A 19,905-nucleotide genomic window follows, 5' to 3' on the forward strand; every position below is an offset into this window, starting at 1 on the left:
ATATACTTAAGCACATTCTATGGGCTAGCATATTGTCTATTTTAGAGAATATCCCATGTGTAGTTCAGAAGAATACATATTCTGATGTTGGGTGAAACATAGTGTAAATGTTTACCAAGTTCATTTATTCACAAGATTGGTTCAATTCTGTTATTTCTTTGATAATTTTTAGTTTGGATGATTTATGTCTTCATGACTATGGGGTTATTAAGGTAACACTACAATTGTGCTATTGCTTATCTGATTTTTCATGTCTATTAATATTTGTCTTATTTAGTTGGGTACTCCCATAGTTGGTGCATATCTGTTTATGATTGCTATCACTTTATTTTGAATGTTTCCCCTAACAAGTGTATAGTGGCCTTCTTTATTTCTTTAGATCATCCTTGATTGGGGTTCACATTGTCTGCCAACTAAGAATAACTACCTCTGCCTTTTGTACATTCGTTTCTCATGGAGTATTGTTTTCCATCCTTTGCTTTTTAGTCAATGAATTTATTTTTTAATTAAATTTTTAATTAAACAAGATATTGTTGTATCCTGTTTCTTGATCTGTTTTGCCAGTCTGTTTCTTTCACTGGTGAGTTGAGGCCATTTACACTCATGGTTTTAACCGACATCTATTGGCCTATCTTTGTCATGCTATTTTCCTGCTGTTGGTTCCCTACATTTTCCCTTTTTAATTGCTTGATCTGCTTGGTAGTTTCTTTTTGTTGTTGTTCATGGAATTGTGTTCATTTTTTTCTCTGCATAGAATATTTGTCAGTATTCTTTATGACATTTCAGCGATCATGAATCTCTTCAGTTGTTCTTTGTCATGGAAGTATCTAATTTCTCCACTAATTTTTAAAGACAGTTTTCCAGGGTACATAAATCTGGATTGGAAATTATTTTCTTTCACTACTTGAAATACTTAACTCCAAGCTCTTCTTGACTTAATGGTTTGTGGTGAGAAGTCTATCATGATTCTGATGCTCTCTTCTATATAGGTGATCTGTTTCTTTTCTCTAATAGCTTTTAAAAGTCTGCCATAGTGCTGAATTTCTGGGATCTTGATTTTTATATATCTAGGTATAAATTCATTTTTATCATGGCTAATTAAAGTTCTTTATGCTTCAGTTATATGTTTGTCAGATACTTTTATCATGTTTGTGAAATTTTCTATTATTTCTGCAAATAATTTATTATGTTATTTGTGTTGATTCCTGCTTTTTTATTAATACCAAGTATTCTTAAATTATTTTTTTCATGTAGTCTTGCAGATTTTGAACAGTTATTTCCTGGTCTTTTGTTGTTTTCAAGAGTTCTTTCCTTTCATGATCACTGTCTATGATCCTGTCTTAAAAGTCTGAAAGTCTGCTTTCAGTTTTGTTAAAGTGATTTTATCAGCTTTCAATGGCATTTTAAATTTCCTGGATATCTATTTGAAGCTGTTTTATGTATTTTGTTTCTCTTGTTAATGGATTTTTCTTTATCCTCTTCTGTCATCATCTGTTTTTTCTGTCTCTATTTTACATTTGCTGAGCAATTCTTTTAGAAATGTTGGTATTTTTTTTTTTTAGCCTGAGAGAATATTTTTGATCTGATTTCCTCTATAGCCTCATGGAATATATTTTTCTTTTGTTTGCTATCATTTCAGAAATTTCAAATGTGCTTCTTCCACTTTCTTCTATATTGATATCTCCTGGACTTGTTCTGCATGGGATAGAGTTCTGAGATTATATTTTGCCTCTTCATCTTGTTATTTTCTATTTCAAAAAGTTTTTCATTTTGCTTTGTTTTGGGGGAAGACCTTTGTGTATTTTGGTAGTAAGTAGCTACATCACTAATACAAAGGCCTTTCCAGGAAAAGTCTGTTCTCCAGGGATGTCTTCTGTATGTAGAAGATTCTTGCCCCGGGTGTGTCCCAAGATCCTACTTTCCCAGTTAGAGTGTAATGTTGATATCTTTTCATTCTTGGTCCCTCATCCTTTGATGTAGGGCTATGGTGAGGTTATTACCCCAGAGCTTCCCAGTATTGTTACAAAAGTGACAACTGGTTACAACAGATATCACAACCTAGTCAAAGTAGTAAAACTGACAATAACTATAGCATCAAGCACAATTTGGAAACTAACAAACTGTGCCAACAATTGAAACCTTAAAACCTAAGATCAAAGTCTATAGTTATATAACAGAGTCAATCATAATTTAGGATTTGGTATGCAATCTGTCTCTCTCAGTAGAGTGATTGCACCCTGTGGTCAGGAGATTTAGAGAGGATAGTGTACAAAATAAAGATAACTAAAAAGGTAGTAGAAGTAAGGCTGGAGGACAAAAGATGTTCGTGCAAGGTTTGGGAAACTAGAGAAAGAGGTAGAAAAGAAACAATGAAGTACTATTCAGGGAATTATCTGAATGTGGTCTCTGGGTTTGGGGGATGAAATTAGTTTTTGTCACTGGAGTTCTCCCATTTAGAAAAAAGAAAGAGAAAGAAAGAAAGGAAAAAGAATAAACAATGGAAAAGAAAATGAAGAGAGAACCAGAAAAGAAGGAAAAAAAGTGAGAGGAAAGGGCTGGTTATCAAGTCCAAGATTCTTCCCACACTGATTGCTCTTCCACAAAGTGTAGTAGATACCATTGCCAAGTCCTGGATTCAGTGTTGAATGAAATACTTCCACACTTCTATTTCCACCTGCCCATCACGTTCATCTGTTGTGCACTGGTGTTCCCACAGTTCTCCAAGCTATTCATCTTCCCAGCTATTTTGTCCTGGGTCAAAGAAGAAAACACAGGGCATGGACTCAGCCTCCCCTCACCAGTCTTGCCATCCTGGGGCCAGTCACTAAGCTTTCCAAATCTTGGTATTTCCATATGAAAAATAGGGATAATGATAAAATAATCATAGTATAATCAATCATGTAAGAACTTAATTATAATGATTGTTATTTTTACATTTCAACAATGCACTGCCTTTAATAACATAAAGTAACAAGTTTTATTGCTTGCAATGTGTCTTCAATACCTTAAGAAGTTCATTAGCTAGAAGAGTCAGAAAGTTCTAACAAGAGCTGGTTTCATTCTTGTCACTCAGGACTTAGGGCAAAGGTGAGCTGTCACAAATATGTGTCTAAGTTTCTCATCTTCTTTTATATATTCCTTCCTAGGTATCCTGAATCTGAAAATAAATATCACTATTATTCTCTATGCCTTTGCAATAAGATCAAAGACTGTAGTTATGTACAAGTTCTTATGATTTGGAAGAAAAATGTTCAAAGAAAAGAGCATATAATTTCCAAATGAGTATGAGTACTGTATATACTCTTCTTTGTTTATAAAAATACACATATAAAAACTAAAATTAATTTATACTTAGATAAGTAAAAATATAAAATGCAAGAAATAAATTTAGTGGAGTTGAGTCTTCACTTTTGTTTTTCAGTCATTGGAAATAACTTTTGTTCATTTTGTTTTCAATATGTAGAGTACCTTGGGGGGGGGAAGGTAGGAATTATGTAAATAGTTGCTTTGACAAAGATGAACTGTTTAATAACATACTTACTGAGATAATTATAATAATTCTGTGAGCTACATTTTTGGTGTGTATATAGTCCTAGACAAGCCTGCATGAAATAAATATTTCTAAGTTGCTCTGCAGTTCTCTGTTTTGTATTTGGTAAAAGTCAAATTGAAAGTGAAGATATTTATGGCAGCAACATAAAGAACTAATGTAGAATGTCCGTAGGGCTTATAAAAAGTAGCACTCTTCTAGCTTATAAGCTGCAATGGGCATTGAGATATTTATAAAGCTGCTGCACTTCATGAGACTCATGTAGGAAGGCTTCTGCTCTACCAGCAATTTGTTGGCAGCATTTTTTCTAAATAACTCTGAAGTGAACCTATACCTGTAGATTAGGTACATACTTTCTAGTTTTGGTCGGGGCTTGGAGTTTGGATTTTTTCTCTACACATAACTCATGCTAAGCAATGAATTATCTGGACTTCAGTTATGTTCTTGTTACATGAAGGCAGAATACTTGAATGGAATTAGTTCTGTTCACTATTTTTTCATCAATACTGTCAGAAATATTTCTAATGAGTAGTTTTCCAGTCACACAAATGCTAGAACACAGATCAATAGGCATCACGCAATTTGAATATTGAATTTACTCTTTGAAATGGCCTTAAAAAGTTAGCTCATTGATGTGGGAAAGCTTTAATTGCAGTTTCCATTAGACGAACACAAAATCCAAATGTCAAAAGCTCCTTTGCAATGGGGAGAGCAATGAAGTTAAAATAGCCATGGTCATCAAAGTGCTGAGTTCAGGAAATTCCAGGAAATCACAAGAGTCCTTTGAGAAGCCAAGAGCAGTTGGGTCAACATTAGCATACATCCTGTGAATAAAGGGCTGCTTTTATTCAGTGTTATGTTCCATTTTTTTAAATGTAAAGATATATTTCAATTAAAGTGCCAAGATGATAATGCTTAAGAACATTTGAATGGCTTCTCTAATATGCAAGATTAAAATCAGTTAACAGAGCTAAGTAGGCAGTTTAAGAGTCTAGATTCCAGGCTAGGATGTCAGGGGTGAGGCTATCAAATGCATACATAAATCATGAACTTCTGTGTCTGCAGGTTTCATAGCACTGGAGAGCTTAAATCTGTGATAAAAAATGAGCAAAGGAATAATGGCATGATTTAAATTGCTGAGGAGTATAATTTTTGCAGTCAGGTGGTTAGACTGGAGTTTTGAAAATGGTAGAGTGAGAAAAGGATTTGGTGATAAAATTTTGACTGGAATTTTAAAAATTGTTTCTTTGAAGAGACATAACTTATTTTCTATTCTAATCATTTTTAACATAATTTAAATTTAAATGTGAGTAAAATTATTAAATATAACTATAATAAAAACAAAAAATTGATTACCTCTTATTGAGTGGTTTAATGTTTAAAGCTTTTTTCTATGTATTTCCTATATGTTGACCCATTTAATCCTCATGAAACTATACAAGAAAGTCATGATTGCCCACATTTTAGAGAGTTAGAAATTTAGTGAGTAAAAGTTATAGTGTCCAAAGTGTAATTCTTTTATTCTTCTTCTTATTATTCTATAAAACTTTCTCTGAAATTGGAAGCAGTTTTATTAATATTTTATATTCACTAGTCTTAGCCCCCAACTTTAGATTTAGTTAAATGACCACATCTTTTTTCTATAACTAACTTACATTGTAGACAATATTAACTTTATTTACTCTTTCCAGGTAAAACTGGGTAGCTTTCCTATTTTACCACATTAATCAGTATAATTTCTCTTATTTGTTGGCATGCGATCATAAAAATCTAGAAATCTTAAGGAAAACTTTATCTTATTTTGATAAATCTGGTTGGCAAATTTAAAGAGGAAACAACTGCTTTATATATGGTACTTTATTAATGCAAAGAAAGACACAAAAGTATAGACACCGTAGGCAACAAATAGCCCAAATATAATTCATGCATACATAGTCAACAAAGCAGATATAACAGATTCAAGTATAAGCTAATTGAGCTTTGTCAAACACAATAGAAATTGTCATCAATTTTCCTAGTGATTAAAGAGTTGCTATGTGAAAAAGCTGATGTTATATACTGGTCAGGATAGTAAGCAGTAATTAATACGTGGGTTCTTTACATTGAAGTTTATTGTATTTGGACTATAACATCAAAGCTTGGACATGTTAACAGCACTTAAAGTAAAGCACCATTGCTCAGGAGAATATTTGCCTTTTGATGTGGCTGCAGTATATACTCAACACTAATTGCTAATATTTGTCATTTCAAAGTTTATTGATTGGTTGTCCTTTGCTGCTTATTAAGTTATGAGTTGCCAAGTATTTGCCAATGCATTCAGTTGTTGAAAGTTAAAAAGAAATTCCCTCAGAAAATTGCAGAAAAGGTGGCTCACAATGATAAAGCTGGATCTTATTATCTAAAAAGTTGGTTTGTGATTTCTAGTGATTTTGCTGCTTTGCACGTGTTGTTTTTGTTAGGGTTTTGTATCCCGTGCTTTGCAGCTCTTTGTGAATTTATTAGCTAAATCAACCTCTCGGTTATTTTCCATTGTTAATATTTCTTCATTATGCAACCTGGATATTTTCTGTTGGCACCACTTCAGTGTTGTTCCCTTTAGCTAGCATTTAATAGGAGTCTATTATGCACACGGCACAGTGTGCCAGGTGCTCTCTTGCTTTAATTTTTTTTTCTTATCAGATTTGGTTGTTCCTAAATTCTTTAAATAATGTTGTTGACACCACTTCTTCTTTGGTGAGACCATCAAATTAAAAACTATTAGTTTCATTTTGCATCAGAAGCCCTTCTTTTAAAAATGTGTTTTGAATTAATAGCCATATGGTGAGAACACTGTCAATCTCCTTAACACATTCATTTTCTCTCTCCATTACTAACATTCCAAGAGATTAATTCAAGATGCAGATAATACTTTGATTTGAACACTTAGATATTCGTATAGCTTTGTTTCCTTCAGTCAAGACAAAAAATCCAAGTCTTCCAGAGCTTTTAATATCACTAGAATCCTACCTTGTTTTATATGTGTTTTTTAGTTTACTTCAAACTCTGATCATTTTCTATATGAACTCTTATATTCTAGCTATGTGTCCTTGGGGGTCTTATATATTACTAGTTTACTAGGTCTTCCATAACAGAGTACCATAGACTACATGATTACCATTACAAAAATGTTTGCTTGTTTTTAATTCCGCATGCTAGAAGTCTAATTCAATGTGTGTGCAGGGCTGGTTTTTTTCTGCAGCCTTTCTCCTTACCTTGTAGATAGTTATATTCTTCCTGAGTCTTGACATTGTCTTTTCTCTGCAACTATGTTCACATTTCTTCTTACAAGGACACTGATCCTTTTGGGTTGGAATCTAATACCTTCATTTTAAATTGGTTACTCCCTTAAAAAAGACTTGCCTCCAAAGAGACTCGTGTGAGTACCAAGAGGCAGGACCTTAACACACACATATTGTACAAAATTCAGCTCATTGTACCTAACTGCACTGTTCTCTGAATGTTCTGTTTATCTTCTTTTGTAGCACAAATACAGTCCCCCCCAACATACTGCTTTCCTACAGTTTTGTTTTGTTTCTTTATTTTTAAATAATAATAGTGGTATGGTACATAATAGGATATTTCCTATTGTGCATAGTCCTCTGTAACATAGTTGTTTCCCTTGTCAGGGTCACACTCTGGAAATAGCCCAAGTTTTAACAACCCCAGTGTTGGAATTCTTACAAATAATTTTAAAAACAACCATGGAATGCACATTCCAACTATCTGCTATTAATGGAGGTCAACAATTAACCCTAGTAGCTCCCCAACGTTTTATGTGCTCCATCTATTCTTCCTTTTTAAATCCAACTTAGTTATTCTTTTCTTCTGCTATATAAATTCTGACTAAATCCTATCCTGGTAAGCTCAGATGTTTGCTGACCACCTGCATATGATAAGATTAATAAGACTGGAGACATACACCACCATAGTAAAGTCATTATTTTAATGATCATAAATTGAGGAGGCCCTTGTATTTTGCCTCATCAGTTCCCTTTCCCATTCTGAAGACTGACATTTAAAATCATGTCTTCTTTATTTTAGTCCTCCTAAAGCTCTTTCTTATACTACTTTTATTTGATTTCCTTTTTATATTGAGAAACATAGGTACTATCAAAAAATACATGGTGAGCTGAAAAATGTGCCCCTCCCTCTCCCAAAGACATATAAATCTTAATTTACAGAGCCTGTGAATATTATTTTATATCCAAAAGAGAATAATGGAGTCACAATCAATATCAGAAACTTGTCATGGAGATTATCTTGGACTATCCATGTGGACCCCATGAACTTAAAGGAGGAGTCAACCAGATATGACATGCAAAGAGAGTTTGTAACGAAGCAGAAGACTTGGATGAGGTGGAGAGAGAACCATGAGCAAGGAGCACAGGGAGTTGAAAGCAAAGAAAGCAGTTTTTCTTTGCAAGCATTCAGGGAAAAAAAAACACCTCTAACAATAGCTACAGTCATCTGATTTCTAGAGCTGAAAGGTAATAATTTTGTATTATTTTAAGGCCTTAGATTTGTGGTAACTCATCACAGCTGCAATAGGATATTAATACATTAACACATAATCCATTTCTTATTACCAGGAATATCCAGCATGACAGAGTAGTCCTCAGATCCTTCTCCATCCTTCTGCTTATGGTCCATCACTTCTTTTGAAACAGGATTCAGGTTCTTCACTTTCCATTGTTTATTGCTCTATTTCACAATTCCTCAAACTTTTTCTAAAATCATTCATATGAACCCAGAAACACACTATGATATCACTTTTTTATGGCAAAATATGCAACCTCAATTTCTTTGTTATTCATATTAACAAAACTCATCAAAATAGCTCTTTATAATTAGTTTTCACCTTCTTGCCTTTGTCTCTCATGACCGGACAGTACTAGTAGGCTTTTGTTCTTACCCACGCGTAGTCTTATCAGCTGTTCTCAGAATCACTCATGACTTCCAGGTCTCTCAGTTCCTCTAAATTTATAATAATAGCATTCCTCAACCTGTTTTTGTTTTTTGTTTCTTGTTTCTGTGCTTTCTTTCAATCATGTTCTTCATGGTACTTTGACTTACCACCATCTTTCCTTTCTCAGTCAAGACAAAACACAGGGTTCAGTCCTTGATCCTCCACTCATCTTCTTCCCTTTTCTCATCTCACATTTGCCTTTGTGTTTTGCTTTTACTCATGTTATTTCTGTACAAGTTACCCATAAGCTAATGATTTCTGAAGAAAATTAAGAAAAATGGGCAGTTATTTAAAGAAGTTGGCTTCTGAATGTAGAGTGTCTCACATTCTCAATGACTCCAGTGACTGGGAAATGTGCTACTGACAGGCAGGACTGGAAATTTCAGACTTCTCAGACGAGGAGGTTTTAAGGAAATTTCCCTGCAACCAAGTAAATCTAGAATACCGCACTTAGTGTACATGCTAGTGAAAAGCCTGTTTAGAATTATCTAAGCATACAATATGAATTAATGTTTAAAGAAAAGCACAAAAATTTAAGCAGAATATTTGTACATACCGGTATTTGGATTATACCTATTGTATACACAGAGGAAAGATACTACAGTACTTTTTAAGCTTCATGAAGAAAGAGCTGTTGTATAAATGATAATGCTACTTTGAGATCCTAAGACCGGTGCAACAGTCCTACATATCTAGCTGTTTTAGTGATTCACATACCCTAGAATGAATCTAGTAAAAACTCAAACATCCTTAACTTGTTAGGTCTTATTTCACAATGTTAAATAGAAACAAAAGATAATGAGATTCTGGGTATTCAATTATGAACTTTTTATTGATAATGTATATATGTCATTCCTTATCATTTGGTATTGAAGGGCAAGTTAAAAAATACAAACTATATTACTTTTATTTCCTCTTTATATTTATTAGGACATTGTAGTTAATTTACAACTATGTATAATAATGGGCTACTTTATAAAGGAATTTTCTTTTATGGTAATAAAATATATTTTTATTTATAATTTAAAGGGAAAAAACCAAAACAGAAAAATGGTACAAGTAATACAGAATTTCAAAAAATAAACAGTAAGAAGTCACTAGTTAATACAATACATATTGTCATCTTAGAAATAGTTGTTCAAGTTACAAAATCAGAGAATACAAAGTGGACATTCAAACAGTAAGACTGCAAATAGTTCTGTTCAATGATCCAACAAAAACTTACCAATATGGTTATCTATCTTACACACTTAAGTATACATGCAGTTGTACGCTTTAGAGCACTTTTTTTCTTCTCTTTTTTTACAATAACAATTACACATTTAAGGTTTTATTACTCTCACAGTTCTTATTACTTTTTTTAGAAGAGAATAAAACCAAATGTGACAAAACAAAACAGAGTCAATCAAATCAAAAGGATGGACATTGTACATGATGTAAAAGCAGAATACAAAGTGATTAACAATGGTTAGCATAATGCCTCTTGCTATCTTAAAAAGAATTGCCTATATCATCAGTTATAATAAAATTGAACAAAACAGTACAGTACAAAAGCAATAAAACCAAAACATTGGAGACATTACAGGACTTCAAAAGAAGATAATAGTCAAACCAGAATGGGAGTCATAGTGAATCTTATTTTCTTCAAAACAGTTGCCTATACCCTCAAACATGATACTATCAAGCAAAACAGAATAGAGTAACATCAGTCAAAACAAGATGGTGAGAGCAATATAGGGCTTCAGATCAAGTTAATAGTAAACGAAAATGGTTACTATAATATATCCTATTTTTTATTTTTATTTTTTCTCTTAATTAAAAAAAGTAATAAATAAATAAATAAATAAAGGAGGTTGAGATAAAAGAGGACAAAACAACCTAACAGCACAGGTCAGAACAGAACAATTTAAGCAACATAGGGTTTCACCACAAGATAAATCGACATAACAGTAATTACCATAGTGTCTCTTTCCTTGAAATATTTGAGTATAACTTTGTATAGTATAGCATCAAAAATATCAAGACAATGTGAAACTATTCAAGAGGATGAAAGTATTACAAGGTAATTAGAACCAACTAACAGAAAATGAACAATGGTTTCTATATTATCACCTTGTATAAAATTTTTGTTTGTACTATCACACATAATAAGATCAATAAGATACAACATGATAAGACCAATGGAGACAGAAGAATAAAAGCTTGACAGGACTTCAAAAAAAGACGATATTCAATCAGCACTAGATATTATAATGTCTTGTTTTCTTCAAAATAGCTGTTAATACCATCACAGATAATAAAATCAAACAGCACAGAACAAAACCATTCCAATTAATGCATGAAAACATTATAAGTCTTCAAAGCAATATATTGGGGAATCATGATTATCACATACTTATATGTATTCTTATCATTTCTTACACTAGGGAAACTATTTGGTATTTATACATGTGAGTTTAATTTATTCCACTTATAAGTATGGTCTCAAGCTGTGCCCATTTTTTATAAATATCTCAATGTGATCATTCTTTATAGCTGAGTAGTACTCCATTGTATAAAAATACCACAATTTTTTATCCATTCCTCAGTTGATGGACACTTAGGTTGTTTCCAACATCTGGCTATTACAAATTGTGCTGCTATAAACATGGGTGCACATATATCACTGTGGTATGATGTTTTCAGTTCTTCTGGGAATATGCCTAGAAGTGGAATGGCTAGAACAAATGGGACTTCTAATCCCAAGTTTTTGAGAAATCTCCAGACTAACTGCCACAATGGATGCACCAGTCTACACTCCCACCAAAAGTTCAGGTGAGTGCCTTTTTCCCCACAGCTTCTCCGGCATTTGTTGTTGTGGTTTTCTTGATCCTGGCCATTCTTTCAGGTGTGAGGTGGAATCTCAGTGTGGTTTTAATTTGCATTTCTCTAATGAGTAATGATGATGAACATTTTTTCATGTATTTATGTGCCAAATGGTATTTCTTCATCTGAGAATTGTGTATTCATCTCAGATGCCCTTTTTTGGATTGGGTCCTTGAATTTCAGGGGTCTGATTTTTAAAAATTCTTTATATATTTTAGACAGAAGCCCTTTGTCTAAAGGGAAACTCACTAAGACTTTTTCCCAGTTTGTGGGTTTTGTTTTCACTTTGCTGGAAATTTCTTTTGACATGCATAAACTTTTAATAAGATATGATCCCAGATACTGATTCTGAGAAGTATTTCCTGTTTGGTTTGAGTCTTTTTCATGGATTCTCTATCTTCCCTTATGTCTTCAAAGTTTGTACCCCATTTGTCTTCCAATAGGTTTAGTATTTCTGTTTTAATATTCAGATCTTTGATGCATTTTGATTTTAATTTAGTACATGCTGATAGCATGGGTCTAGTTTTAGTTTTCGGCATATGGAGAGCCAGTTTTTTCTGAAACCATTTATTAAAGAGACTGTCATTCTTCCAATGAACATGTTTGACCCCTTTACCAAAGATAAGGTGGTTGAGTGTTTGTAGATGTGGTTGTATCTTTAAATCTATTCCATTGATCTTTGGCTCTGTGTTGATTCCAGTACCATGTTGATTTTACTATGGTTGCTTTGTAGTATAACTTCAAGTCAGGGATCGTGATGCCTCCAACCTTGCCTTTGCTGCTTAGAACTGTCTTTGCTATTCTAGGTCTCTTCTGGTTCCAGGTGAATTTTAGGAGACATTTCTATAGATCTATGAGGTATGTTGATGGCATTTTTATTGGGATTGCATTGAATCAGTATAACAGTTTTGGGAGAATGGCCATTTTCACAATATTTATTCTTCCTATCCATGAGCAAGGGATGTCTTTCCACTTTCTGAGATCCTTTTCAGATTCTTGTTTTTCAGTATGTTATAATTTTACCTGTATAGGTCTTTCACTTCTTCCATGAGAGAATTCCTAATTATTTCATTTTTTTTTTTTTGGTTGCTAGTGTGAAGGGTGTGGTTTCTCTTATTTCTCTGTCAGTGATTTTTTTTGTTAGTGTATGGGAATACTATTGATTTCTGAGTATTGATTATATCCAGCTACATTACTGAATTTATTTATTATATCTACCAGTCTTTCAATGAAGTTTTGGGGGTCTCCTATGTAGAGTATCATGTCATCTGCAAATAATGATAATTTAACTTCCTTTTTTCCTTTCTTTATCCCTTTTATTTCTCTCTCTTGTCTAATTGCTCTGGCTAGTATTTCCAGTACTGTACTAAATAGGAGTGTTGATAAGGGACACCCTTGTCTTGTGCCTGATTTTAAAGTTAAGACATTCAATTTTTGGCCATTTAGTGTGATATTGGCTGTTGGTTTGTCATAGATGGCCTTTATTATATTGAGGTAAAGACCATCTATTCCAATTTTCTGTAAGGTTCTTTTCATAAATGAATGCTTGACCTTATCAAAAGCTTTTTCTGCATCTATATAAATGATCATGTGATTCTTACTTTTGGTTTTATTGATATGGTGGATTATATTTATTGATTTACAATGTTAAAGCATCTCTGCATGCCTGGGATGAATCCGGATTGGTTATGGTGTATAATCTTCTTGATGATTTGATGCATCCTATTTGCCAATATTTTATTGAGGATTTTTGCGACTCTGTTCATTAGGGAGATTGGCCTGTAATTCTCTTTTTCAGTTGGGTCTTTCTCAGGTTTGGTACTAGGGTAATATTTGCTTCCAGGAATGACTTAGGAAGGATTTCTTCCCTTTCAATTTCATTGAAGAGTTTGAGGAGTGTCAGTATTAAGTCTTTTTTTTTACTTCTTGTAGAATTTTGCAGTGAATCTGCCTGGGCCTGGGTTCTTTTTGTATATAAGCACTTAATTACATTTTCAATTTCAGTAATAGACTTTGGGTTATTTAGCAGTTTTACATCTCCTTGATCTAGCTTTGGTGCTTCGTATGTTTCTAGGAATCTCTCTATTTCTTCTGTGTTATCAAACCTATGAGAGTAGAGGTTTTTGAAATTGGTGTTGTTGATCTTCTGCATTTCCACAGATTGGAAATGATTTCATGTTTTTCATTCTTTATCACATGAATTTAAGCATTTTCTTCTCTTTTTAAAATAAGGTTGGCTAGGGGCTTATCAATTTTATTTATTCTTTAAAAGAACCAACTCTTTGATTTATTGAATCTTTGGATTGTTTTCTTAGTCTTTATTGCATTGATTTCTGCTCTGATTTTTATAATTTCCTCTCTTCTTTGGCTTTGGGCCTGACTTACTCTTCTTTTTCTAGGTGTTTGAGGTGTAACATCAGATTATTTATTTGTATTCATTCTATTTTCCTGATGTGGGAACTCAGTGCAATAAATTTTCCTCTGAGGATGGTTTTCATTGCATCCCACAGATTCCAGTAACTGGTGTTTGTGTTTTCATTTGCTTGCTGGTATTGTTTAATTTCTTCTTTAGTTTCTCCTGTGACCCACTGATTACTCAAGAGTGTGTTATTCAATTTCCAGGTGTTTGTGTGATCATAAATTTCTAATTTCATGGCGCTATGGTCCAATAATATACAAGGGATAATTTCACCTTTTCTGCATTTAATTAAATATATTCTATGAGCTAATATATGGTCTATTGTAGAGAATGACCAATGTACTGCTGAGAAAAATGTGTATTCTGATGCTATTAGGTGGAACACACTGTATATATCTATCAAGTCCATTTGTTCACAGGTGTGATTCAGTTCTGTTATTTCTTTGCTGATTTTCTGTTTGGTTAATATGTCCTTTGGTGTCGATGGTGTGTTAAGGTCTCCTGTTATAATTGTGGTACTGCTAATTTGGTTTTTGATTTCTGTTAATACTTGCTTTATATAACTGGGTGCTCTGGAATTTGGTGCATATATATTTAAGATTGTTGGTGCATATATATTTAAGATTGTTATCTCTTCCTCTTGAAGTTTTCAACTAATTGGTGTGTAATGACCTTCTTTATCTCTTCTGATCATTATTGGTTTAAAGTTCACATTGTCTGCAAACAAAATAGCTACTCCCACTTTTTTTCGAGTTCCTGTTACATGAAATATTGTTTTCCATATTTTGACTTTCAGTCTGTGAGTATCCTTTTTGGTAAGATGGGTTTCTTGTTGACAGCAAATGATTGGATTTTGTTTCTTGATCCATTTTGCCAGTCTGTTTCTTTTAATTGGTGCATTGAGGCCATTTACATTAATGGTTATAACTATTATATGTTGGTTTATTGTTGACATATTATCTTCCTGCTGTTTCGTCTTTATCTTTCTGTTCTTTCTAATCATCTGCTTTGCTTAGTGGTTTTTTCCTAAGTGTATCTAAACTGTCTTTCAGTTTTCTTTGCAGGTTGGCTTGGTGATCGTGAAGTTCTTCAATTGTTCTTTGTCATGGAAGTATCCTATTTCTCCATTCATTTTGAAGGATAGTTTTTCAGGGTACATCACTGTAGGTTGGAAATCATTTTCCTATAGTATCTGAAATACTTCACTCCATGTTCTTCTCGACTTTATTGTTTGTGTTGAGAAGTCTGTTGTGATTCTGATAGGTTTTCCCTTATGTGTGAGCTGTATTTTCTGTTTGACAGCTTTTAATGTTCTATTTTTTTGTTGGCTTTCTGGAATGATGATTATATGTCTGGCTGTATTTTTATTTTGGTTATGGCTATTTGGAGTTCTACATGTTTCACTGATCCTGATATCAGTTTTCAATCTCATGATTGGGAAATTTTCAGCTATTATTTCTCTAAATATCCTCTTGACATCATTTATGTTGTTCCGTTCTTTTTCATTTATCCTTATCAATATTATGTTGTTTTTCTTTGCATCATCTTGCAGCTGTTCAATTGTTACTTTGTGATTTCTTGTTAATTTTAAAAGGTCTCTCCTTTCCTGTTCACTGGCTGCAATCTTGTCTTTGAGGTCTGAAATTCTATTTTAACTTTCATTGAGCCAGGTTTTACAGCTTTCAGTGGAATTTGTGATTTCCTGTATATCTCTTTGCATCTGCATTATGTATTCCTTTTGTTCCTTATATTGTTCATCCAGGGATTCTACCTTTTTGTTTAGTTTCTCCAATTTTTTAACTGTGTCTCTTTAGATATGTTCAGCATGTCCTTCTTTTATGATTTCTTCTTTTACCTGGGAGATTATTTCTAGTTTGAATCCCTTTAAAGCTTCCCTGAATTGCTTCTTTATTTCAATTGTTATTATGTCCGATATTTCATGTGTATGGCGCATATTTTCTTCTATGTACATAGCTCCTAAGGTTTCTTGGGATGGGCTGGAGATTTGAGATTATAATTTGGTCTTTTGTTTTGTCTGTATTTCTGTGTTTCAAGTGTTATTGCAAGGCTTCCCCAGGGCCTTTTGGAAGTCCTCTTCTATGCATTCAGCTCCTCCGACTCTGGCCACCCAGTTCCAAGGATTCAGAGAGGGTCACTGGTTGTGAGGCAGGCCAGCGCAAGCCCTGTTGAGCTGGTCCAGTGCAACAATAGCTGCAAAGTTCCCTGTCTGGGGCCAAGTGAAGATCCCAAACTAGCTGGCTTCAGGGGATGGTGGAGGGGACACTTACCACAGGCTGCCCAGACTCTGGAACTGATGGCACTGGCAGGCCCAGAACTCCAGAGTCTGCCAAGCCAGGCAGGGAGCAGTGAGACCGGTGCAGGCCAGTTCAAAACCCGATGAGCTGGTCATAAAATGCATCTTAAAATTATGTTACACCACAAAGGCAATGGACATGATGAGTTGAAGTTGTAATCATAGATGATCCTACACGCCTCTAGCTAACAAAATGTTCTATATCTTATTGAACAATTTTTCTTTTTGTCTGTTTATCCTAATGTAGTGTCACTTTTTTGGCGGCGGGGATCAAAATTACAATCTCGCATTTGCCGAGCATGCACTTAGACCACTGAGTTGAACCCCTGGGCTCTCATGTCACATTTTTAAGCACTGACTTAAAATTTCCATTTAGGATGTTAGCAGACATCAGAAATGTGAAACAACATTTTTCAAACCTTTCCCCTAACCTAGTTCTCCAAATTCTTATCTGCAAATAATTCTGCTATTGACCTAGTTTCTCAGGCAAAACAGTCAGAATACAATCTTCATTTCATGTTGTCAGTGCTTATGTCCATTGTTCTGCTCTATCAACACTTTTTTCCACATCTCAGTATTTCCCCACAGTGACTTTAATATCTCAGGTTTTGAAAGAATAGCAACTTTCCTTTTTCTTTACCTTTTGATTGATATCTACTTTTCTTTACCCTTTGATGGATTTCTATCTGGATGTTGGGGTGTAGATGCACAGAATAAACTCCACCTCCTTTATATGGGTCCAGAAATGAGCAATGAACAATAATCAAAGAAACATTGTCTGGTGTGATTAACATCAGAAAATAGAGACTAAGATTCCTTTTGTACTATAAAGAACTAGAAATGGGAAAATAGACTTACTATTTCCTTGTGTAAATAGCCAAATTAACCTGTAAACTTTCTAAGGAGAATTCTTTCCCTTTCCTCTCTCTCTTTCCACCTCCTTTTCTTTCTTCCTTCTATCATTTAGTCTTTCTTTTCTTCTTTCTTTCCTCATTCTTACCATGTTTCTGTTTATCTTCTCTTTGTTGTTAACTGAAGTAGCAATTTTAAACAGAAAACACACACACCAAAGTAAAAAATATTGGAATAATTGATCATTTAGGCTTTGTGGGAGAAGACAAGACAGAGACTATGAGTGGGAAGCAGATATTTAGTTATAAAATAAATTTTTAACAAATATAACTAGGTACTTATTGAGTATCTATTCAATAAATTCTAGATATTATCCTATTAGTAGAGATAAGTAGTGAACTAGGCAATATTTGTTCTTAAGAGTTAGCAGCTTTAAAAAAATATTTGGTACCAGAAATCAAATTCAGGACCTTATATTTGCTAGGCAATTGCTGGGATGCTGAGCTTACTCCAGGTCTTGAGTTAGCAGATGCTAATACAATACAAAAAGTGATCATTTCTCTAAGGAAATTAGACACATGAAGAGGAGGATACTGGGAAATTTGAGTGTTTGACAAAACAGAGCTGCCAAGACATACTTCTGAATGGTAATTTTGAAAAAGAACTGACTGTTGAGGAGCTACCTTTATGAACCTCAAAGAGAAGCAGTAAGCACAAGGATCAATATGGGTATGTATTTCAGAAAAAGCATGAACTTTACTGGACAAAGCGTATTGAAAACAAGAATGGCAGAGCACAGAGGATAATGACCGCCTGCATTTTCAGGTATGATATAAGTTTTATTTATTTTAAGGGTGACAGGAAACTTTGAGGCAGTTTAAGAGAAGCACAATCTAGTTTAGCTTTCTAAAAAAAATGTTCTCTATGTGGATGATAAGTAATGAGGAAACACTAATGGCTTTGGGAAGACTGATAAGAGAGTTAACATGACAGCCAATGGAGATAGTAATTTTTGTCCTAAGTGACCAAATGAGACTAATTCTGGATTAAAAAAGAAAAACTGTTGGGAAAAAGCAATGAACAAGAGAGAAAGCTTGTAGTCTGGAGAAGTGGATGTGCAATCTGAGGTCTCATTATTTTCTTGTGGTTGAAAAGCTGTCTTGGAGAAAACGATATCTCATTTGCACTTTGCAAAGCAGGAGCAGGAAACAGTGAAAAAGTGATAAAACACACTGAACACTTTTGGAGTCTATAATCATAATGAATTTAATACTTAACACTTTTTAGCTTCAGAATAGACTCTGTTTTGATAATGCATGATACAGACTCGTATTAAAGACTAGTGGGTCCTTTTCATATTTCATTGTTAAAATGTCAAGCAGTGGGTTCTGTTCACTGTATTACTTCAGCAAAAGCTTACATGATACCTGTTTCTTTGTGAGATTTTTCAAACCTGTGAAAACAGGTTCTTGGTTGAAATCAGTGAACTCATCAAACTCTATTTTAACTTGGATAAGAATATACCCGTTATTAGCTAAGTTTCTCATACCTAGACAGTGAGTTAATGCATGTCATCAGTCAGAAGAGAGATGACACAGAAAGTCAGTGTGCAATTAAACCCCAGTGTGAGATTTGAACTTTGGAATTAAATTTTCATGGTTTGACTTACCTCATTTCCCAAAGTTACAAAAATGGCTGGGAAGATGGCAGGGAAAGATACAAATGAGGAAGGAAGAAAGGGGACAGGGACACAAAATTTGAAGATGTGTTGTCTACACATACCAACTCTCCATGAGTGTAACCACATACTACAAACATGTATTAATAAAAATTAAAAATAAAACTAGAAGCAAAAAAGAATAAAAAACTCTTACTATATCCATGAGTGTAAGTATAAAAATCAGAACAGAATGAACATGAATGTAGCTATAGAAACCCTGGTACTGGAAGGATTGTGTAAGGATAACTAATTTATCAGTAGTCAGTGATTTAGGTAAAACTCTTCTAAACACTTGAATGTTCAACAACTCTGGAAAGTCTGACGAATTTCTTATGCACTGCCCTTAATAGTAAAACAACCTTCAGATACCTTGAAAATGTATGATTTTTCATGAAGGCAGATTTTTTGGAAAAATTATGTCACAAACTTTACTTACATACTAAAAATGAAGTTCTTAAGAGTTTTAACATAACCAGATGCAAAACAATAGAACAATCTTTAAAGGTGCATTAATGAAAGTGCTTATTATTGATAAAATAAAAGACTATTTGGGTAGATTTAATGAAAACCCCGTGTTTCATATATGTGCAACTATTCTAGTTTTCTAATGGATAATAGAACAAGTAGTTAAAGAAAGTCTTCACTTGCAACTGTTTTTCTCATGCATTATAGCTAAAACTTCATATATATTTCTTCTTTTTGCATGAACTGGAGAGGATAGAGATTATAAACTGACATTTACTCACTCAGCCCTGCTAATTTTTTGAGAAAAACCATAGCTGGCATACCAGTCCACTGTACAGGGTTTTCTGCATCAGTAACTAGGTAACTAGATAACTGAAGTTACAGCAGTGTGGTCACTAAGTTAACTGCTGATGTGTGGTACCATTTTCTCCATTTTCCTTTCAATTCATTTCTTTCCTACCTGGGCCGCATTTTGGGGGCAGCACCCCTGAAAATCCTGCTTTACATTGCCTCATTGGCCTACCTTCTTTCTTGAACCCCTGCTGTGAGCACCCTCCTTTACTTTTACAGAGGAGCTTTGGTGCTATGGCCAGTGTCCACAGGGCCTACAACCATAGGTTTGAGATGGGAATCTTTGACTGTATTTTAATGGGCCTGAAAGTCTCAACTATCCTTTATGCCTCTTGTTTTTCCCTATTCTCACCATTCTGTTAGA

Source organism: Cavia porcellus, unplaced genomic scaffold (genome assembly GCF_034190915.1).
Source record: "Cavia porcellus strain 051 isolate PalLab524CR breed Dunkin Hartley unplaced genomic scaffold, mCavPor4.1 scaffold_21, whole genome shotgun sequence".
In the NCBI taxonomy this organism is placed as follows: Eukaryota; Metazoa; Chordata; class Mammalia; order Rodentia; family Caviidae; genus Cavia; species Cavia porcellus.